The sequence below is a fragment of the Triturus cristatus genome, chromosome 11 (assembly GCF_964204655.1).
Source record: "Triturus cristatus chromosome 11, aTriCri1.1, whole genome shotgun sequence".
Lineage (NCBI taxonomy): Eukaryota > Metazoa > Chordata > Amphibia > Caudata > Salamandridae > Triturus > Triturus cristatus.
In genome coordinates this window covers 1,144,168,626-1,144,190,885 of record NC_140594.1, presented here as the reverse complement: position 1 = coordinate 1,144,190,885, position 22,260 = coordinate 1,144,168,626, and the positions used below count along the sequence as shown (strand labels likewise).

Sequence of the window (22,260 nt, the reverse complement as noted above, 5' to 3'; positions counted from 1 at the left end):
AGCTCTCTGTCCCTGTCCTTTCTCTGTGATCCTAGCACTAGCATACTCAGGATTTGGCTTTACCTGGGAGCCAGAGATCTACCCGGTGAGGGCTTGCCCGGTGTGAGGCTTTTGAGCGTTTGGGAGCGTTCTGGACGTGAGAGGACGCTGGACAGGAAACTATGCCAATTTGAAGTATCCAACCTTCCAGCTGCAGTGAGAGGCTCTTTCCGTGGAAATCTGGCACTTGGAGTCCTCTCAACTTGCCCTCTGATAAAACATTTTTCTGAGCCGCAGTTACATCCGATGGTTACAAGGTGGCGCTGCATTCAGGTGAGAGCACAAGTATGCACAAAATCTTGGGGACTTTTGCCAGATTTATCGGTGGATCTTGCCTATTATTTTCAGAGGCTAGATATCGCCTATAAATGCTTTTTAAAATAGGGATGCTGGGGTTATAATGTCTGGTCGGGGCTCAGCCCTTTCATTGCCTGCCCCCAGCAAAATATTTATTATCAGCACATGTGAGTGCTGAGTGCTTTATGGAAAATAGCATATATTGGGACAATGAATGTAGCAGATGAGGCGATCGAGATGTCTACCTACGTGTTTGTTTATTTTTTTATATAACGGCTGATTATTCTGTTTCTGATATTTCAGTTTTGTGACATGTTGCATTAAAATATATCCTGCTTGGAGAATATATAAATATTTGCACTGCGTTGGCCGGGAATCGAACCCGGGTCAACTGCTTGGAAGGCAGCTATGCTCACCACTATACCACCAACGCCCTCTGATGTGTGTCCTCTAGGTTCCAGATGTTACAACGCCGAGTGCAGTGGCAATCTTGCACCCGTTCCAATGGTGCATTTGGTGTGGATTCCAACATGAAAAGCAGTAGAAATAGTCTTGCAGAGGGTAAAGAACTGGGGATTGAAACCAAGGACAAAGCTGTGCAGAAGAGAAGAAATGGAAAGCAGCAGTACAAATAGTGGAAATGAGCATATGGGCAGCATCGGAAGCAAAGCAGCGAAGAGAAAGGGAGTAAATTCCATGAAATGCATAGGAGATTGATAAAAGCAGAACAAAAAGGGAAGAATGAAATTCAAAGCATGCCCCGAAAAACGTGTGAAGGTCCCACCTGTCATTTATGCTTCTAATTGGGTACCTTTACTTTCAAAGTATAGGGTTGATCCTTTGACGATCACTCTCTTGATTTACAGCAGAGACAGATAGTTGAGAAGTCTTTTCTCACATAGCTAGCACAAGCCTGCGCTTTTCCTTGCTGGCAGGGTGGAAATGACAGATTAGTCCTAGGAAGAAAAATCAAGCAATATTAGCAGAGGATGGTTTCGATCCATCGACCTCTGGGTTATGGGCCCAGCACGCTTACGCTGCGCCACTCTGCTCCCTTGTGAAAGTGCTCTCTTTATGCAGAGGAGGAGCTTTCAGCGGAGTGGCAAGGGATTGGTGGGGCTCTCTCCTCATTTGCCTAAGCACATCGCAAGGTATGCTGGGTACAGAAAATCTTCATCTTCCCCACTCACATTCAGTCATAACTGAAAGTGCAGACCCTCTTAGGAATTAGCCGTTTCAGGCCTTTACCAAGACAGCAGCTCTCTGTCCCTGTCCTTTCTCTGTGATCCTAGCACTAGCATACTCAGGATTTGGCTTTACCTGGGAGCCAGAGATCTACCCGGTGAGGGCTTGCCCGGTGTGAGGCTTTTGAGCGTTTGGGAGCGTTCGGGACGTGAGAGGACGCTGGACAGGAAACTATGCCAATTTGAAGTATCCAACCTTCCAGCTGCAGTGAGAGGCTCTTTCCGTGGAAATCTGGCACTTGGAGTCCTCTCAACTTGCCCTCTGATAAAACATTTTTCTGAGCCGCAGTTACATCCGATGGTTACAAGGTGGCGCTGCATTCAGGTGAGAGCACAAGTATGCACAAAATCTTGGGGACTTTTGCCAGATTTATCGGTGGATCTTGCCTATTATTTTCAGAGGCTAGATATCGCCTATAAATGCTTTTTAAAATAGGGATGCTGGGGTTATAATGTCTGGTCGGGGCTCAGCCCTTTCATTGCCTGCCCCCAGCAAAATATTTATTATCAGCACATGTGAGTGCTGAGTGCTTTATGGAAAATAGCATATATTGGGACAATGAATGTAGCAGATGAGGCGATCGAGATGTCTACCTACGTGTTTGTTTATTTTTTTATATAACGGCTGATTATTCTGTTTCTGATATTTCAGTTTTGTGACATGTTGCATTAAAATATATCCTGCTTGGAGAATATATAAATATTTGCACTGCGTTTGCCGGGAATCGAACCCGGGTCAACTGCTTGGAAGGCAGCTATGCTCACCACTATACCACCAACGCCCTCTGATGTGTGTCCTCTAGGTTCCAGATGTTACAACGCCGAGTGCAGTGGCAATCTTGCACCCGTTCCAATGGTGCATTTGGTGTGGATTCCAACATGAAAAGCAGTAGAAATAGTCTTGCAGAGGGTAAAGAACTGGGGATTGAAACCAAGGACAAAGCTGTGCAGAAGAGAAGAAATGGAAAGCAGCAGTACAAATAGTGGAAATGAGCATATGGGCAGCATCGGAAGCAAAGCAGCGAAGAGAAAGGGAGTAAATTCCATGAAATGCATAGGAGATTGATAAAAGCAGAACAAAAAGGGAAGAATGAAATTCAAAGCATGCCCCGAAAAACGTGTGAAGGTCCCACCTGTCATTTATGCTTCTAATTGGGTATCTTTACTTTCAAAGTATAGGGTTGATCCTTTGACGATCACTCTCTTGATTTACAGCAGAGACAGATAGTTGAGAAGTCTTTTCTCACATAGCTAGCACAAGCCTGCGCTTTTCCTTGCTGGCAGGGTGGAAATGACAGATTAGTCCTAGGAAGAAAAATCAAGCAATATTAGCAGAGGATGGTTTCGATCCATCGACCTCTGGGTTATGGGCCCAGCACGCTTCCGCTGCGCCACTCTGCTCCCTTGTGAAAGTGCTCTCTTTATGCAGAGGAGGAGCTTTCAGCGGAGTGGCAAGGGATTGGTGGGGCTCTCTCCTCATTTGCCTAAGCACATCGCAAGGTATGCTGGGTACAGAAAATCTTCATCTTCCCCACTCACATTCAGTCATAACTGAAAGTGCAGACCCTCTTAGGAATTAGCCGTTTCAGGCCTTTACCAAGACAGCAGCTCTCTGTCCCTGTCCTTTCTCTGTGATCCTAGCACTAGCATACTCAGGATTTGGCTTTACCTGGGAGCCAGAGATCTACCCGGTGAGGGCTTGCCCGGTGTGAGGCTTTTGAGCGTTTGGGAGCGTTCGGGACGTGAGAGGACGCTGGACAGGAAACTATGCCAATTTGAAGTATCCAACCTTCCAGCTGCAGTGAGAGGCTCTTTCCGTGGAAATCTGGCACTTGGAGTCCTCTCAACTTGCCCTCTAATAAAACATTTTTCTTAGCCGCAGTTACATCCGATGGTTACAAGGTGGCGCTGCATTCAGGTGAGAGCACAAGTATGCACAAAATCTTGGGGACTTTTGCCAGATTTATCGGTGGATCTTGCCTATTATTTTCAGAGGCTAGATATCGCCTATAAATGCTTTTTAAAATAGGGATGCTGGGGTTATAATGTCTGGTCGGGGCTCAGCCCTTTCATTGCCTGCCCCCAGCAAAATATTTATTATCAGCGCATGTGAGTGCTGAGTGCTTTATGGAAAATAGCATATATTGGGACAATGAATGTAGCAGATGAGGCGATCGAGATGTCTACCTACGTGTTTGTTTATTTTTTTATATAACGGCTGATTATTCTGTTTCTGATATTTCAGTTTTGTGACATGTTGCATTAAAATATATCCTGCTTGGAGAATATATAAATATTTGCACTGCGTTGGCCGGGAATCGAACCCGGGTCAACTGCTTGGAAGGCAGCTATGCTCACCACTATACCACCAACGCCCTCTGATGTGTGTCCTCTAGGTTCCAGATGTTACAACGCCGAGTGCAGTGGCAATCTTGCACCGGTTCCAATGGTGCATTTGGTGTGGATACCAACATGAAAAGCAGTAGAAATTGTCTTGCAGAGGGTAAAGAACTGGGGATTGAAACCAAGGATAAAGCTGTGCAGAAGAGAAGAAATGGAAAGCAGCAGTACAAATAGTGGAAATGAGCATATGGGCAGCATCGGAAGCAAAGCAGCGAAGAGAAAGGGAGTAAATTCCATGAAATGCATAGGAGATTGATAAAAGCAGAACAAAAAGGGAAGAATGAAATTCAAAGCATGCCCCGAAAAACGTGTGAAGGTCCCACCTGTCATTTATGCTTCTAATTGGGTACCTTTACTTTCAAAGTATAGGGTTGATCCTTTGACGATCACTCTCTTGATTTACAGCAGAGACAGATAGTTGAGAAGTCTTTTCTCACATAGCTAGCACAAGCCTGCGCTTTTCCTTGCTGGCAGGGTGGAAATGACAGATTAGTCCTAGGAAGAAAAATCAAGCAATATTAGCAGAGGATGGTTTCGATCCATCGACCTCTGGGTTATGGGCCCAGCACGCTTACGCTGCGCCACTCTGCTCCCTTGTGAAAGTGCTCTCTTTATGCAGAGGAGGAGCTTTCAGCGGAGTGGCAAGGGATTGGTGGGGCTCTCTCCTCATTTGCCTAAGCACATCGCAAGGTATGCTGGGTACAGAAAATCTTCATCTTCCCCACTCACAGTCAGTCATAACTGAAAGTGCAGACCCTCTTAGGAATTAGCCGTTTCAGGCCTTTACCAAGACAGCAGCTCTCTGTCCCTGTCCTTTCTCTGTGATCCTAGCACTAGCATACTCAGGATTTGGCTTCACCTGGGAGCCAGAGATCTACCCGGTGAGGGCTTGCCCGGTGTGAGGCTTTTGAGCGTTTGGGAGCGTTCGGGACGTGAGAGGACGCTGGACAGGAAACTATGCCAATTTGAAGTATCCAACCTTCCAGCTGCAGTGAGAGGCTCTTTCCGTGGAAATCTGGCACTTGGAGTCCTCTCAACTTGCCCTCTGATAAAACATTTTTCTGAGCCGCAGTTACATCCGATGGTTACAAGGTGGCGCTGCATTCAGGTGAGAGCACAAGTATGCACAAAATCTTGGGGACTTTTGCCAGATTTATCGGTGGATCTTGCCTATTATTTTCAGAGGCTAGATATCGCCTATAAATGCTTTTTAAAATAGGGATGCTGGGGTTATAATGTCTGGTCGGGGCTCAGCCCTTTCATTGCCTGCCCCCAGCAAAATATTTATTATCAGCACATGTGAGTGCTGAGTGCTTTATGGAAAATAGCATATATTGGGACAATGAATGTAGCAGATGAGGCGATCGAGATGTCTACCTACGTGTTTGTTTATTTTTTTATATAACGGCTGATTATTCTGTTTCTGATATTTCAGTTTTGTGACATGTTGCATTAAAATATATCCTGCTTGGAGAATATATAAATATTTGCACTGCGTTGGCCGGGAATCGAACCCGGGTCAACTGCTTGGAAGGCAGCTATGCTCACCACTATACCACCAACGCCCTCTGATGTGTGTCCTCTAGGTTCCAGATGTTACAACGCCGAGTGCAGTGGCAATCTTGCACCCGTTCCAATGGTGCATTTGGTGTGGATACCAACATGAAAAGCAGTAGAAATTGTCTTGCAGAGGGTAAAGAACTGGGGATTGAAACCAAGGACAAAGCTGTGCAGAAGAGAAGAAATGGAAAGCAGCAGTACAAATAGTGGAAATGAGCATATGGGCAGCATCGGAAGCAATGCAGCGAAGAGAAAGGGAGTAAATTCCATGAAATGCATAGGAGATTGATAAAAGCAGAACAAAAAGGGAAGAATGAAATTCAAAGCATGCCCCGAAACACGTGTGAAGGTCCCACCTGTCATTTATGCTTCTAATTGGGTACCTTTACTTTCAAAGTATAGGGTTGATCCTTTGACGATCACTCTCTTGATTTACAGCAGAGACAGATAGTTGAGAAGTCTTTTCTCACATAGCTAGCACAAGCCTGCGCTTTTCCTTGCTGGCAGGGTGGAAATGACAGATTAGTCCTAGGAAGAAAAATCAAGCAATATTAGCAGAGGATGGTTTCGATCCATCGACCTCTGGGTTATGGGCCCAGCACGCTTACGCTGCGCCACTCTGCTCCCTTGTGAAAGTGCTCTCTTTATGCAGAGGAGGAGCTTTCAGCGGAGTGGCAAGGGATTGGTGGGGCTCTCTCCTCATTTGCCTAAGCACATCGCAAGGTATGCTGGGTACAGAAAATCTTCATCTTCCCCACTCACATTCAGTCATAACTGAAAGTGCAGACCCTCTTAGGAATTAGCCGTTTCAGGCCTTTACCAAGACAGCAGCTCTCTGTCCCTGTCCTTTCTCTGTGATCCTAGCACTAGCATACTCAGGATTTGGCTTCACCTGGGAGCCAGAGATCTACCCGGTGAGGGCTTGCCCGGTGTGAGGCTTTTGAGCGTTTGGGAGCGTTCGGGACGTGAGAGGACGCTGGACAGGAAACTATGCCAATTTGAAGTATCCAACCTTCCAGCTGCAGTGAGAGGCTCTTTCCGTGGAAATCTGGCACTTGGAGTCCTCTCAACTTGCCCTCTGATAAAACATTTTTCTGAGCCGCAGTTACATCCGATGGTTACAAGGTGGCGCTGCATTCAGGTGAGAGCACAAGTATGCACAAAATCTTGGGGACTTTTGCCAGATTTATCGGTGGATCTTGCCTATTATTTTCAGAGGCTAGATATCGCCTATAAATGCTTTTTAAAATAGGGATGCTGGGGTTATAATGTCTGGTCGGGGCTCAGCCCTTTCATTGCCTGCCCCCAGCAAAATATTTATTATCAGCACATGTGAGTGCTGAGTGCTTTATGGAAAATAGCATATATTGGGACAATGAATGTAGCAGATGAGGCGATCGAGATGTCTACCTACGTGTTTGTTTATTTTTTTATATAACGGCTGATTATTCTGTTTCTGATATTTCAGTTTTGTGACATGTTGCATTAAAATATATCCTGCTTGGAGAATATATAAATATTTGCACTGCGTTGGCCGGGAATCGAACCCGGGTCAACTGCTTGGAAGGCAGCTATGCTCACCACTATACCACCAACGCCCTCTGATGTGTGTCCTCTAGGTTCCAGATGTTACAACGCCGAGTGCAGTGGCAATCTTGCACCCGTTCCAATGGTGCATTTGGTGTGGATTCCAACATGAAAAGCAGTAGAAATTGTCTTGCAGAGGGTAAAGAACTGGGGATTGAAACCAAGGACAAAGCTGTGCAGAAGAGAAGAAATGGAAAGCAGCAGTACAAATAGTGGAAATGAGCATATGGGCAGCATCGGAAGCAAAGCAGCGAAGAGAAAGGGAGTAAATTCCATGAAATGCATAGGAGATGGATAAAAGCAGAACAAAAAGGGAAGAATGAAATTCAAAGCATGCCCCGAAAAACGTGTGAAGGTCCCACCTGTCATTTATGCTTCTAATTGGGTATCTTTACTTTCAAAGTATAGGGTTGATCCTTTGACGATCACTCTCTTGATTTACAGCAGAGACAGATAGTTGAGAAGTCTTTTCTCACATAGCTAGCACAAGCCTGCGCTTTTCCTTGCTGGCAGGGTGGAAATGACAGATTAGTCCTAGGAAGAAAAATCAAGCAATATTAGCAGAGGATGGTTTCGATCCATCGACCTCTGGGTTATGGGCCCAGCACGCTTCCGCTGCGCCACTCTGCTCCCTTGTGAAAGTGCTCTATTTATGCAGAGGAGGAGCTTTCAGCGGAGTGGCAAGGGATTGGTGGGGCTCTCTCCTCATTTGCCTAAGCACATCGCAAGGTATGCTGGGTACAGAAAATCTTCATCTTCCCCACTCACATTCAGTCATAACTGAAAGTGCAGACCCTCTTAGGAATTAGCCGTTTCAGGCCTTTACCAAGACAGCAGCTCTCTGTCCCTGTCCTTTCTCTGTGATCCTAGCACTAGCATACTCAGGATTTGGCTTTACCTGGGAGCCAGAGATCTACCCGGTGAGGGCTTGCCCGGTGTGAGGCTTTTGAGCGTTTGGGAGCGTTCTGGACGTGAGAGGACGCTGGACAGGAAACTATGCCAATTTGAAGTATCCAACCTTCCAGCTGCAGTGAGAGGCTCTTTCCGTGGAAATCTGGCACTTGGAGTCCTCTCAACTTGCCCTCTGATAAAACATTTTTCTGAGCCGCAGTTACATCCGATGGTTACAAGGTGGCGCTGCATTCAGGTGAGAGCACAAGTATGCACAAAATCTTGGGGACTTTTGCCAGATTTATCGGTGGATCTTGCCTATTATTTTCAGAGGCTAGATATCGCCTATAAATGCTTTTTAAAATAGGGATGCTGGGGTTATAATGTCTGGTCGGGGCTCAGCCCTTTCATTGCCTGCCCCCAGCAAAATATTTATTATCAGCACATGTGAGTGCTGAGTGCTTTATGGAAAATAGCATATATTGGGACAATGAATGTAGCAGATGAGGCGATCGAGATGTCTACCTACGTGTTTGTTTATTTTTTTATATAACGGCTGATTATTCTGTTTCTGATATTTCAGTTTTGTGACATGTTGCATTAAAATATATCCTGCTTGGAGAATATATAAATATTTGCACTGCGTTGGCCGGGAATCGAACCCGGGTCAACTGCTTGGAAGGCAGCTATGCTCACCACTATACCACTAACGCCCTCTGATGTGTGTCCTCTAGGTTCCAGATGTTACAACGCCGAGTGCAGTGGCAATCTTGCACCCGTTCCAATGGTGCATTTGGTGTGGATTCCAACATGAAAAGCAGTGGAAATAGTCTTGCAGAGGGTAAAGAACTGGGGATTGAAACCAAGGACAAAGCTGTGCAGAAGAGAAGAAATGGAAAGCAGCAGTACAAATAGTGGAAATGAGCATATGGGCAGCATCGGAAGCAAAGCAGCGAAGAGAAAGGGAGTAAATTCCATGAAATGCATAGGAGATTGATAAAAGCAGAACAAAAAGGGAAGAATGAAATTCAAAGCATGCCCCGAAAAACGTGTGAAGGTCCCACCTGTCATTTATGCTTCTAATTGGGTACCTTTACTTTCAAAGTATAGGGTTGATCCTTTGACGATCACTCTCTTGATTTACAGCAGAGACAGATAGTTGAGAAGTCTTTTCTCACATAGCTAGCACAAGCCTGCGCTTTTCCTTGCTGGCAGGGTGGAAATGACAGATTAGTCCTAGGAAGAAAAATCAAGCAATATTAGCAGAGGATGGTTTCGATCCATCGACCTCTGGGTTATGGGCCCAGCACGCTTACGCTGCGCCACTCTGCTCCCTTGTGAAAGTGCTCTATTTATGCAGAGGAGGAGCTTTCAGCGGAGTGGCAAGGGATTGGTGGGGCTCTCTCCTCATTTGCCTAAGCACATCGCAAGGTATGCTGGGTACAGAAAATCTTCATCTTCCCCACTCACATTCAGTCATAACTGAAAGTGCAGACCCTCTTAGGAATTAGCCGTTTCAGGCCTTTACCAAGACAGCAGCTCTCTGTCCCTGTCCTTTCTCTGTGATCCTAGCACTAGCATACTCAGGATTTGGCTTTACCTGGGAGCCAGAGATCTACCCGGTGAGGGCTTGCCCGGTGTGAGGCTTTTGAGCGTTTGGGAGCGTTCTGGACGTGAGAGGACGCTGGACAGGAAACTATGCCAATTTGAAGTATCCAACCTTCCAGCTGCAGTGAGAGGCTCTTTCCGTGGAAATCTGGCACTTGGAGTCCTCTCAACTTGCCCTCTGATAAAACATTTTTCTGAGCCGCAGTTACATCCGATGGTTACAAGGTGGCGCTGCATTCAGGTGAGAGCACAAGTATGCACAAAATCTTGGGGACTTTTGCCAGATTTATCGGTGGATCTTGCCTATTATTTTCAGAGGCTAGATATCGCCTATAAATGCTTTTTAAAATAGGGATGCTGGGGTTATAATGTCTGGTCGGGGCTCAGCCCTTTCATTGCCTGCCCCCAGCAAAATATTTATTATCAGCACATGTGAGTGCTGAGTGCTTTATGGAAAATAGCATATATTGGGACAATGAATGTAGCAGATGAGGCGATCGAGATGTCTACCTACGTGTTTGTTTATTTTTTTATATAACGGCTGATTATTCTGTTTCTGATATTTCAGTTTTGTGACATGTTGCATTAAAATATATCCTGCTTGGAGAATATATAAATATTTGCACTGCGTTGGCCGGGAATCGAACCCGGGTCAACTGCTTGGAAGGCAGCTATGCTCACCACTATACCACCAACGCCCTCTGATGTGTGTCCTCTACGTTCCAGATGTTACAACGCCGAGTGCAGTGGCAATCTTGCACCCGTTCCAATGGTGCATTTGGTGTGGATTCCAACATGAAAAGCAGTAGAAATTGTCTTGCAGAGGGTAAAGAACTGGGGATTGAAACCAAGGACAAAGCTGTGCAGAAGAGAAGAAATGGAAAGCAGCAGTACAAATAGTGGAAATGAGCATATGGGCAGCATCGGAAGCAAAGCAGCAAAGAGAAAGGGAGTAAATTCCATGAAATGCATAGGAGATTGATAAAAGCAGAACAAAAAGGGAAGAATGAAATTCAAAGCATGCCCCGAAAAACGTGTGAAGGTCCCACCTGTCATTTATGCTTCTAATTGGGTATCTTTACTTTCAAAGTATAGGGTTGATCCTTTGACGATCACTTTCTTGATTTACAGCAGAGACAGATAGTTGAGAAGTCTTTTCTCACATAGCTAGCACAAGCCTGCGCTTTTCCTTGCTGGCAGGGTGGAAATGACAGATTAGTCCTAGGAAGAAAGATCAAGCAATATTAGCAGAGGATGGTTTCGATCCATCGACCTCTGGGTTATGGGCCCAGCACGCTTCCGCTGCGCCACTCTGCTCCCTTGTGAAAGTGCTCTCTTTATGCAGAGGAGGAGCTTTCAGCGGAGTGGCAAGGGATTGGTGGGGCTCTCTCCTCATTTGCCTAAGCACATCACAAGGTATGCTGGGTACAGAAAATCTTCATCTTCCCCACTCACATTCAGTCATAACTGAAAGTGCAGACCCTCTTAGGAATTAGCCGTTTCAGGCCTTTACCAAGACAGCAGCTCTCTGTCCCTGTCCTTTCTCTGTGATCCTAGCACTAGCATACTCAGGATTTGGCTTTACCTGGGAGCCAGAGATCTACCCGGTGAGGGCTTGCCCGGTGTAAGGCTTTTGAGCGTTTGGGAGCGTTGAGGACGCTGGACAGGAAACTATGCCAATTTGAAGTATCCAACCTTCCTGCTGCAGTGAGAGTCTCTTTCCGTGGAAATCTGGCACTTGGAGTCCTCTCAACTTGCCCTCTGATAAAACATTTTTCTGAGCCGCAGTTACATCCGATGGTTACAAGGTGGCGCTGCATTCAGGTGAGAGCAAAAGTATGCACAAAATCTTGGGGACTTTTGCCAGATTTATCGGTGGATCTTGCCTATTATTTTCAGAGGCTAGATATCGCCTATAAATGCTTTTTAAAATAGGGATGCTGGGGTTATAATGTCTGGTCGGGGCTCAGCCCTTTCATTGCCTGCCCCCAGCAAAATATTTATTATCAGCACATGTGAGTGCTGAGTGCTTTATGGAAAATAGCATATATTGGGACAATGAATGTAGCAGATGAGGCGATCGAGATGTCTACCTACGTGTTTGTTTATTTTTTTATATAACGGCTGATTATTCTGTTTCTGATATTTCAGTTTTGTGACATGTTGCATTAAAATATATCCTGCTTGGAGAATATATAAATATTTGCACTGCGTTGGCCGGGAATCGAACCCGGGTCAACTGCTTGGAAGGCAGCTATGCTCACCACTATACCACCAACGCCCTCTGATGTGTGTCCTCTACGTTCCAGATGTTACAACGCCGAGTGCAGTGGCAATCTTGCACCCGTTCCAATGGTGCATTTGGTGTGGATTCCAACATGAAAAGCAGTAGAAATTGTCTTGCAGAGGGTAAAGAACTGGGGATTGAAACCAAGGACAAAGCTGTGCAGAAGAGAAGAAATGGAAAGCAGCAGTACAAATAGTGGAAATGAGCATATGGGCAGCATCGGAAGCAAAGCAGCGAAGAGAAAGGGAGTAAATTCCATGAAATGCATAGGAGATTGATAAAAGCAGAACAAAAAGGGAAGAATGAAATTCAAAGCATGCCCCGAAAAACGTGTGAAGGTCCCACCTGTCATTTATGCTTCTAATTGGGTATCTTTACTTTCAAAGTATAGGGTTGATCCTTTGACGATCACTCTCTTGATTTACAGCAGAGACAGATAGTTGAGAAGTCTTTTCTCACATAGCTAGCACAAGCCTGCGCTTTTCCTTGCTGGCAGGGTGGAAATGACAGATTAGTCCTAGTAAGAAAAATCAAGCAATATTAGCAGAGGATGGTTTCGATCCATCGACCTCTGGGTTATGGGCCCAGCACGCTTCCGCTGCGCCACTCTGCTCCCTTGTGAAAGTGCTCTCTTTATGCAGAGGAGGAGCTTTCAGCGGAGTGGCAAGGGATTGGTGGGGCTCTCTCCTCATTTGCCTAAGCACATCGCAAGGTATGCTGGGTACAGAAAATCTTCATCTTCCCCACTCACATTCAGTCATAACTGAAAGTGCAGACCCTCTTAGGAATTAGCCGTTTCAGGCCTTTACCAAGACAGCAGCTCTCTGTCCCTGTCCTTTCTCTGTGATCCTAGCACTAGCATACTCAGGATTTGGCTTTACCTGGGAGCCAGAGATCTACCCGGTGAGGGCGAGGCTTTTGAGCGTTTGGGAGCGTTCGGGACGTGAGAGGACGCTGGACAGGAAACTATGCCAATTTGAAGTATCCAACCTTCCAGCTGCAGTGAGAGGCTCTTTCCGTGGAAATCTGGCACTTGGAGTCCTCTCAACTTGCCCTCTGATAAAACATTTTTCTGAGCCGCAGTTACATCCGATGGTTACAAGGTGGCGCTGCATTCAGGTGAGAGCACAAGTATGCACAAAATCTTGGGGACTTTTGCCAGATTTATCGGTGGATCTTGCCTATTATTTTCAGAGGCTAGATATCGCCTATAAATGCTTTTTAAAATAGGGATGCTGGGGTTATAATGTCTGGTCGGGGCTCAGCCCTTTCATTGCCTGCCCCCAGCAAAATATTTATTATCAGCACATGTGAGTGCTGAGTGCTTTATGGAAAATAGCATATATTGGGACAATGAATGTAGCAGATGATGCGATCGAGATGTCTACCTACGTGTTTGTTTATTTTTTTATATAACGGCTGATTATTCTGTTTCTGATATTTCAGTTTTGTGACATGTTGCATTAAAATATATCCTGCTTGGAGAATATATAAATATTTGCACTGCGTTGGCCGGGAATCGAACCCGGGTCAACTGCTTGGAAGGCAGCTATGCTCACCACTATACCACCAACGCCCTCTGAAGTGTGTCCTCTAGGTTCCAGATGTTACAACGCCAAGTGCAGTGGCAATCTTGCACCCGTTCCAATGGTGCATTTGGTGTGGATTCCAACATGAAAAGCAGTAGAAATTGTCTTGCAGAGGGTAAAGAACTGGGGATTGAAACCAAGGACAAAGCTGTGCAGAAGAGAAGAAATGGAAAGCAGCAGTACAAATAGTGGAAATGAGCATATGGGCAGCATCGGAAGCAAAGCAGCGAAGAGAAAGGGAGTAAATTCCATGAAATGCATAGAAGATTGATAAAAGCAGAACAAAAAGGGAAGAATGAAATTCAAAGCATGCCCCGAAAAACGTGAGAAGGTCCCACCTGTCATTTATGCTTCTAATTGGGTATCTTTACTTTCAAAGTATAGGGTTGATCCTTTGACGATCACTCTCTTGATTTACAGCAGAGACAGATAGTTGAGAAGTCTTTTCTCACATAGCTAGCACAAGCCTGCGCTTTTCCTTGCTGGCAGGGTGGAAATGACAGATTAGTCCTAGGAAGAAAAATCAAGCAATATTAGCAGAGGATTGTTTCGATCCATCGACCTCTGGGTTATGGGCCCAGCACGCTTCCGCTGCGCCACTCTGCTCCCTTGTGAAAGTGCTCTCTTAATGCAGAGGAGGAGCTTTCAGCGGAGTGGCAAGGGATTGGTGGGGCTCTCTCCTCATTTGCCTAAGCACATCGCAAGGTATGCTGGGTACAGAAAATCTTCATCTTCCCCACTCACATTCAGTCATAACTGAAAGTGCAGACCCTCTTAGGAATTAGCCGTTTCAGGCCTTTACCAAGACAGCAGCTCTCTGTCCCTGTCCTTTCTCTGTGATCCTAGCACTAGCATACTCAGGATTTGGCTTTACCTGGGAGCCAGAGATCTACCCGGTGAGGGCTTGCCCGGTGTGAGGCTTTTGAGCGTTTGGGAGCGTTCGGGACGTGAGAGGACGCTGGACAGGAAACTATGCCAATTTGAAGTATCCAACCTTCCAGCTGCAGTGAGAGGCTCTTTCCGTGGAAATCTGGCACTTGGAGTCCTCTCAACTTGCCCTCTGATAAAACATTTTTCTGAGCCGCAGTTACATCCGATGGTTACAAGGTGGCGCTGCATTCAGGTGAGAGCACAAGTATGCACAAAATCTTGGGGACTTTTGCCAGATTTATCGGTGGATCTTGCCTATTATTTTCAGAGGCTAGATATCGCCTATAAATGCTTTTTAAAATAGGGATGCTGGGGTTATAATGTCTGGTCGGGGCTCAGCCCTTTCATTGCCTGCCCCCAGCAAAATATTTATTATCAGCACATGTGAGTGCTGAGTGCTTTATGGAAAATAGCATATATTGGGACAATGAATGTAGCAGATGAGGCGATCGAGATGTCTACCTACGTGTTTGTTTATTTTTTTATATAACGGCTGATTATTCTGTTTCTGATATTTCAGTTTTGTGACATGTTGCATTAAAATATATCCTGCTTGGAGAATATATAAATATTTGCACTGCGTTGGCCGGGAATCGAACCCGGGTCAACTGCTTGGAAGGCAGCTATGCTCACCACTATACCACCAACGCCCTCTGATGTGTGTCCTCTAGGTTCCAGATGTTACAACGCCGAGTGCAGTGGCAATCTTGCACCCGTTCCAATGGTGCATTTGGTGTGGATTCCAACATGAAAAGCAGTAGAAATAGTCTTGCAGAGGGTAAAGAACTGGGGATTGAAACCAAGGACAAAGCTGTGCAGAAGAGAAGAAATGGAAAGCAGCAGTACAAATAGTGGAAATGAGCATATGGGCAGCATCGGAAGCAAAGCAGCGAAGAGAAAGGGAGTAAATTCCATGAAATGCATAGGAGATTGATAAAAGCAGAACAAAAAGGGAAGAATGAAATTCAAAGCATGCCCCGAAAAACGTGTGAAGGTCCCACCTGTCATTTATGCTTCTAATTGGGTATCTTTACTTTCAAAGTATAGGGTTGATCCTTTGACGATCACTCTCTTGATTTACAGCAGAGACAGATAGTTGAGAAGTCTTTTCTCACATAGCTAGCACAAGCCTGCGCTTTTCCTTGCTGGCAGGGTGGAAATGACAGATTAGTCCTAGGAAGAAAAATCAAGCAATATTAGCAGAGGATGGTTTCGATCCATCGACCTCTGGGTTATGGGCCCAGCACGCTTACGCTGCGCCACTCTGCTCCCTTGTGAAAGTGCTCTCTTTATGCAGAGGAGGAGCTTTCAGCGGAGTGGCAAGGGATTGGTGGGGCTCTCTCCTCATTTGCCTAAGCACATCGCAAGGTATGCTGGGTACAGAAAATCTTCATCTTCCCCACTCACATTCAGTCATAACTGAAAGTGCAGACCCTCTTAGGAATTAGCCGTTTCAGGCCTTTACCAAGACAGCAGCTCTCTGTCCCTGTCCTTTCTCTGTGATCCTAGCACTAGCATACTCAGGATTTGGCTTTACCTGGGAGCCAGAGATCTACCCGGTGAGGGCTTGCCCGGTGTGAGGCTTTTGAGCGTTTGGGAGCGTTCGGGACGTGAGAGGACGCTGGACAGGAAACTATGCCAATTTGAAGTATCCAACCTTCCAGCTGCAGTGAGAGGCTCTTTCCGTGGAAATCTGGCACTTGGAGTCCTTTCAACTTGCCCTCTAATAAAACATTTTTCTTAGCCGCAGTTACATCCGATGGTTACAAGGTGGCGCTGCATTCAGGTGAGAGCACAAGTATGCACAAAATCTTGGGGACTTTTGCCAGATTTATCGGTGGATCTTGCCTATTATTTTCAGAGGCTAGATATCGCCTATAAATGCTTTTTAAAATAGGGATGCTGGGGTTATAATGTCTGGTCGGGGCTCAGCCCTTTCATTGCCTGCCCCCAGCAAAATATTTATTATCAGCGCATGTGAGTGCTGAGTGCTTTATGGAAAATAGCATATATTGGGACAATGAATGTAGCAGATGAGGCGATCGAGATGTCTACCTACATGTTTGTTTATTTTTTTATATAACGGCTGATTATTCTGTTTCTGATATTTCAGTTTTGTGACATGTTGCATTAAAATATATCCTGCTTGGAGAATATATAAATATTTGCACTGCGTTGGCCGGGAATCGAACCCGGGTCAACTGCTTGGAAGGCAGCTATGCTCACCACTATACCACCAACGCCCTCTGATGTGTGTCCTCTAGGTTCCAGATGTTACAACGCCGAGTGCAGTGGCAATCTTGCACCGGTTCCAATGGTGCATTTGGTGTGGATACCAACATGAAAAGCAGTAGAAATTGTCTTGCAGAGGGTAAAGAACTGGGGATTGAAACCAAGGATAAAGCTGTGCAGAAGAGAAGAAATGGAAAGCAGCAGTACAAATAGTGGAAATGAGCATATGGGCAGCATCGGAAGCAAAGCAGCGAAGAGAAAGGGAGTAAATTCCATGAAATGCATAGGAGATTGATAAAAGCAGAACAAAAAGGGAAGAATGAAATTCAAAGCATGCCCCGAAAAACGTGTGAAGGTCCCACCTGTCATTTATGCTTCTAATTGGGTACCTTTACTTTCAAAGTATAGGGTTGATCCTTTGACGATCACTCTCTTGATTTACAGCAGAGACAGATAGTTGAGAAGTCTTTTCTCACATAGCTAGCACAAGCCTGCGCTTTTCCTTGCTGGCAGGGTGGAAATGACAGATTAGTCCTAGGAAGAAAAATCAAGCAATATTAGCAGAGGATGGTTTCGATCCATCGACCTCTGGGTTATGGGCCCAGTACGCTTACGCTGCGCCACTCTGCTCCCTTGTGAAAGTGCTCTCTTTATGCAGAGGAGGAGCTTTCAGCGGAGTGGCAAGGGATTGGTGGGGCTCTCTCCTCATTTGCCTAAGCACATCGCAAGGTATGCTGGGTACAGAAAATCTTCATCTTCCCCACTCACAGTCAGTCATAACTGAAAGTGCAGACCCTCTTAGGAATTAGCCGTTTCAGGCCTTTACCAAGACAGCAGCTCTCTGTCCCTGTCCTTTCTCTGTGATCCTAGCACTAGCATACTCAGGATTTGGCTTCACCTGGGAGCCAGAGATCTACCCGGTGAGGGCTTGCCCGGTGTGAGGCTTTTGAGCGTTTGGGAGCGTTCGGGACGTGAGAGGACGCTGGACAGGAAACTATGCCAATTTGAAGTATCCAACCTTCCAGCTGCAGTGAGAGGCTCTTTCCGTGGAAATCTGGCACTTGGAGTCCTCTCAACTTGCCCTCTGATAAAACATTTTTCTGAGCCGCAGTTACATCCGATGGTTACAAGGTGGCGCTGCATTCAGGTGAGAGCACAAGTATGCACAAAATCTTGGGGACTTTTGCCAGATTTATCGGTGGATCTTGCCTATTATTTTCAGAGGCTAGATATCGCCTATAAATGCTTTTTAAAATAGGGATGCTGGGGTTATAATGTCTGGTCGGGGCTCAGCCCTTTCATTGCCTGCCCCCAGCAAAATATTTATTATCAGCACATGTGAGTGCTGAGTGCTTTATGGAAAATAGCATATATTGGGACAATGAATGTAGCAGATGAGGCGATCGAGATGTCTACCTACGTGTTTGTTTATTTTTTTATATAACGGCTGATTATTCTGTTTCTGATATTTCAGTTTTGTGACATGTTGCATTAAAATATATCCTGCTTGGAGAATATATAAATATTTGCACTGCGTTGGCCGGGAATCGAACCCGGGTCAACTGCTTGGAAGGCAGCTATGCTCACCACTATACCACCAACGCCCTCTGATGTGTGTCCTCTAGGTTCCAGATGTTACAACGCCGAGTGCAGTGGCAATCTTGCACCCGTTCCAATGGTGCATTTGGTGTGGATTCCAACATGAAAAGCAGTAGAAATTGTCTTGCAGAGGGTAAAGAACTGGGGATTGAAACCAAGGACAAAGCTGTGCAGAAGAGAAGAAATGGAAAGCAGCAGTACAAATAGTGGAAATGAGCATATGGGCAGCATCGGAAGCAAAGCAGCGAAGAGAAAGGGAGTAAATTCCATGAAATGCATAGGAGATGGATAAAAGCAGAACAAAAAGGGAAGAATGAAATTCAAAGCATGCCCCGAAAAACGTGTGAAGGTCCCACCTGTCATTTATGCTTCTAATTGGGTATCTTTACTTTCAAAGTATAGGGTTGATCCTTTGACGATCACTCTCTTGATTTACAGCAGAGACAGATAGTTGAGAAGTCTTTTCTCACATAGCTAGCACAAGCCTGCGCTTTTCCTTGCTGGCAGGGTGGAAATGACAGATTAGTCCTAGGAAGAAAAATCAAGCAATATTAGCAGAGGATGGTTTCGATCCATCGACCTCTGGGTTATGGGCCCAGCACGCTTCCGCTGCGCCACTCTGCTCCCTTGTGAAAGTGCTCTATTTATGCAGAGGAGGAGCTTTCAGCGGAGTGGCAAGGGATTGGTGGGGCTCTCTCCTCATTTGCCTAAGCACATCGCAAGGTATGCTGGGTACAGAAAATCTTCATCTTCCCCACTCACATTCAGTCATAACTGAAAGTGCAGACCCTCTTAGGAATTAGCCGTTTCAGGCCTTTACCAAGACAGCAGCTCTCTGTCCCTGTCCTTTCTCTGTGATCCTAGCACTAGCATACTCAGGATTTGGCTTTACCTGGGAGCCAGAGATCTACCCGGTGAGGGCTTGCCCGGTGTGAGGCTTTTGAGCGTTTGGGAGCGTTCTGGACGTGAGAGGACGCTGGACAGGAAACTATGCCAATTTGAAGTATCCAACCTTCCAGCTGCAGTGAGAGGCTCTTTCCGTGGAAATCTGGCACTTGGAGTCCTCTCAACTTGCCCTCTGATAAAACATTTTTCTGAGCCGCAGTTACATCCGATGGTTACAAGGTGGCGCTGCATTCAGGTGAGAGCACAAGTATGCACAAAATCTTGGGGACTTTTGCCAGATTTATCGGTGGATCTTGCCTATTATTTTCAGAGGCTAGATATCGCCTATAAATGCTTTTTAAAATAGGGATGCTGGGGTTATAATGTCTGGTCGGGGCTCAGCCCTTTCATTGCCTGCCCCCAGCAAAATATTTATTATCAGCACATGTGAGTGCTGAGTGCTTTATGGAAAATAGCATATATTGGGACAATGAATGTAGCAGATGAGGCGATCGAGATGTCTACCTACGTGTTTGTTTATTTTTTTATATAACGGCTGATTATTCTGTTTCTGATATTTCAGTTTTGTGACATGTTGCATTAAAATATATCCTGCTTGGAGAATATATAAATATTTGCACTGCGTTGGCCGGGAATCGAACCCGGGTCAACTGCTTGGAAGGCAGCTATGCTCACCACTATACCACTAACGCCCTCTGATGTGTGTCCTCTAGGTTCCAGATGTTACAACGCCGAGTGCAGTGGCAATCTTGCACCCGTTCCAATGGTGCATTTGGTGTGGATTCCAACATGAAAAGCAGTGGAAATAGTCTTGCAGAGGGTAAAGAACTGGGGATTGAAACCAAGGACAAAGCTGTGCAGAAGAGAAGAAATGGAAAGCAGCAGTACAAATAGTGGAAATGAGCATATGGGCAGCATCGGAAGCAAAGCAGCGAAGAGAAAGGGAGTAAATTCCATGAAATGCATAGGAGATTGATAAAAGCAGAACAAAAAGGGAAGAATGAAATTCAAAGCATGCCCCGAAAAACGTGTGAAGGTCCCACCTGTCATTTATGCTTCTAATTGGGTACCTTTACTTTCAAAGTATAGGGTTGATCCTTTGACGATCACTCTCTTGATTTACAGCAGAGACAGATAGTTGAGAAGTCTTTTCTCACATAGCTAGCACAAGCCTGCGCTTTTCCTTGCTGGCAGGGTGGAAATGACAGATTAGTCCTAGGAAGAAAAATCAAGCAATATTAGCAGAGGATGGTTTCGATCCATCGACCTCTGGGTTATGGGCCCAGCACGCTTACGCTGCGCCACTCTGCTCCCTTGTGAAAGTGCTCTCTTTATGCAGAGGAGGAGCTTTCAGCGGAGTGGCAAGGGATTGGTGGGGCTCTCTCCTCATTTGCCTAAGCACATCGCAAGGTATGCTGGGTACAGAAAATCTTCATCTTCCCCACTCACATTCAGTCATAACTGAAAGTGCAGACCCTCTTAGGAATTAGCCGTTTCAGGCCTTTACCAAGACAGCAGCTCTCTGTCCCTGTCCTTTCTCTGTGATCCTAGCACTAGCATACTCAGGATTTGGCTTTACCTGGGAGCCAGAGATCTACCCGGTGAGGGCTTGCCCGGTGTGAGGCTTTTGAGCGTTTGGGAGCGTTCGGGACGTGAGAGGACGCTGGACAGGAAACTATGCCAATTTGAAGTATCCAACCTTCCAGCTGCAGTGAGAGGCTCTTTCCGTGGAAATCTGGCACTTGGAGTCCTCTCAACTTGCCCTCTGATAAAACATTTTTCTGAGCCGCAGTTACATCCGATGGTTACAAGGTGGCGCTGCATTCAGGTGAGAGCACAAGTATGCACAAAATCTTGGGGACTTTTGCCAGATTTATCGGTGGATCTTGCCTATTATTTTCAGAGGCTAGATATCGCCTATAAATGCTTTTTAAAATAGGGATGCTGGGGTTATAATGTCTGGTCGGGGCTCAGCCCTTTCATTGCCTGCCCCCAGCAAAATATTTATTATCAGCACATGTGAGTGCTGAGTGCTTTATGGAAAATAGCATATATTGGGACAATGAATGTAGCAGATGAGGCGATCGAGATGTCTACCTACGTGTTTGTTTATTTTTTTATATAACGGCTGATTATTCTGTTTCTGATATTTCAGTTTTGTGACATGTTGCATTAAAATATATCCTGCTTGGAGAATATATAAATATTTGCACTGCGTTGGCCGGGAATCGAACCCGGGTCAACTGCTTGGAAGGCAGCTATGCTCACCACTATACCACCAACGCCCTCTGATGTGTGTCCTCTAGGTTCCAGATGTTACAACGCCGAGTGCAGTGGCAATCTTGCACCCGTTCCAATGGTGCATTTGGTGTGGATTCCAACATGAAAAGCAGTAGAAATTGTCTTGCAGAGGGTAAAGAACTGGGGATTGAAACCAAGGACAAAGCTGTGCAGAAGAGAAGAAATGGAAAGCAGCAGTACAAATAGTGGAAATGAGCATATGGGCAGCATCGGAAGCAAAGCAGCGAAGAGAAAGGGAGTAAATTCCATGAAATGCATAGGAGATTGATAAAAGCAGAACAAAAAGGGAAGAATGAAATTCAAAGCATGCCCCGAAAAACGTGTGAAGGTCCCACCTGTCATTTATGCTTCTAATTGGGTATCTTTACTTTCAAAGTATAGGGTTGATCCTTTGACGATCACTCTCTTGATTTACAGCAGAGACAGATAGTTGAGAAGTCTTTTCTCACATAGCTAGCACAAGCCTGCGCTTTTCCTTGCTGGCAGGGTGGAAATGACAGATTAGTCCTAGGAAGAAAAATCAAGCAATATTAGCAGAGGATGGTTTCGATCCATCGACCTCTGGGTTATGGGCCCAGCACGCTTCCGCTGCGCCACTCTGCTCCCTTGTGAAAGTGCTCTCTTTATGCAGAGGAGGAGCTTTCAGCGGAGTGGCAAGGGATTGGTGGGGCTCTCTCCTCATTTGCCTAAGCACATCGCAAGGTATGCTGGGTACAGAAAATCTTCATCTTCCCCACTCACATTCAGTCATAACTGAAAGTGCAGACCCTCTTAGGAATTAGCCGTT

At 45.7% G+C, this 22,260-nt stretch overlaps 11 non-coding genes across 11 annotated transcripts; all 11 read right to left on the bottom strand.

The window, feature by feature from the left end:
- Positions 1–697: 697 nt before the first annotated feature.
- TRNAG-UCC (transfer RNA glycine (anticodon UCC)) lies at positions 698–769 on the bottom strand. Its single transcript has one exon. It is a non-coding gene; the product is annotated as a tRNA-Gly (tRNA).
- Positions 770–3,883: 3,114 nt separating this feature from the next.
- Positions 3,884–3,955, bottom strand: TRNAG-UCC (transfer RNA glycine (anticodon UCC)). Its single transcript has one exon. It is a non-coding gene; the product is annotated as a tRNA-Gly (tRNA).
- A 1,521-nt stretch (positions 3,956–5,476) lies between these two features.
- Positions 5,477–5,548, bottom strand: TRNAG-UCC (transfer RNA glycine (anticodon UCC)). The gene has a single exon. It is a non-coding gene; the product is annotated as a tRNA-Gly (tRNA).
- Positions 5,549–7,069: 1,521 nt separating this feature from the next.
- TRNAG-UCC (transfer RNA glycine (anticodon UCC)) lies at positions 7,070–7,141 on the bottom strand. Its single transcript has one exon. It is a non-coding gene; the product is annotated as a tRNA-Gly (tRNA).
- A 3,114-nt stretch (positions 7,142–10,255) lies between these two features.
- On the bottom strand, positions 10,256–10,327 carry TRNAG-UCC (transfer RNA glycine (anticodon UCC)). Its single transcript has one exon. It is a non-coding gene; the product is annotated as a tRNA-Gly (tRNA).
- A 1,511-nt stretch (positions 10,328–11,838) lies between these two features.
- TRNAG-UCC (transfer RNA glycine (anticodon UCC)) lies at positions 11,839–11,910 on the bottom strand. The gene has a single exon. It is a non-coding gene; the product is annotated as a tRNA-Gly (tRNA).
- A 1,510-nt stretch (positions 11,911–13,420) lies between these two features.
- Positions 13,421–13,492, bottom strand: TRNAG-UCC (transfer RNA glycine (anticodon UCC)). The gene has a single exon. It is a non-coding gene; the product is annotated as a tRNA-Gly (tRNA).
- Positions 13,493–15,013: 1,521 nt separating this feature from the next.
- Positions 15,014–15,085, bottom strand: TRNAG-UCC (transfer RNA glycine (anticodon UCC)). Its single transcript has one exon. It is a non-coding gene; the product is annotated as a tRNA-Gly (tRNA).
- A 1,521-nt stretch (positions 15,086–16,606) lies between these two features.
- Positions 16,607–16,678, bottom strand: TRNAG-UCC (transfer RNA glycine (anticodon UCC)). The gene has a single exon. It is a non-coding gene; the product is annotated as a tRNA-Gly (tRNA).
- Positions 16,679–18,199: 1,521 nt separating this feature from the next.
- On the bottom strand, positions 18,200–18,271 carry TRNAG-UCC (transfer RNA glycine (anticodon UCC)). The gene has a single exon. It is a non-coding gene; the product is annotated as a tRNA-Gly (tRNA).
- A 3,114-nt stretch (positions 18,272–21,385) lies between these two features.
- On the bottom strand, positions 21,386–21,457 carry TRNAG-UCC (transfer RNA glycine (anticodon UCC)). Its single transcript has one exon. It is a non-coding gene; the product is annotated as a tRNA-Gly (tRNA).
- Positions 21,458–22,260: the final 803 nt, after the last annotated feature.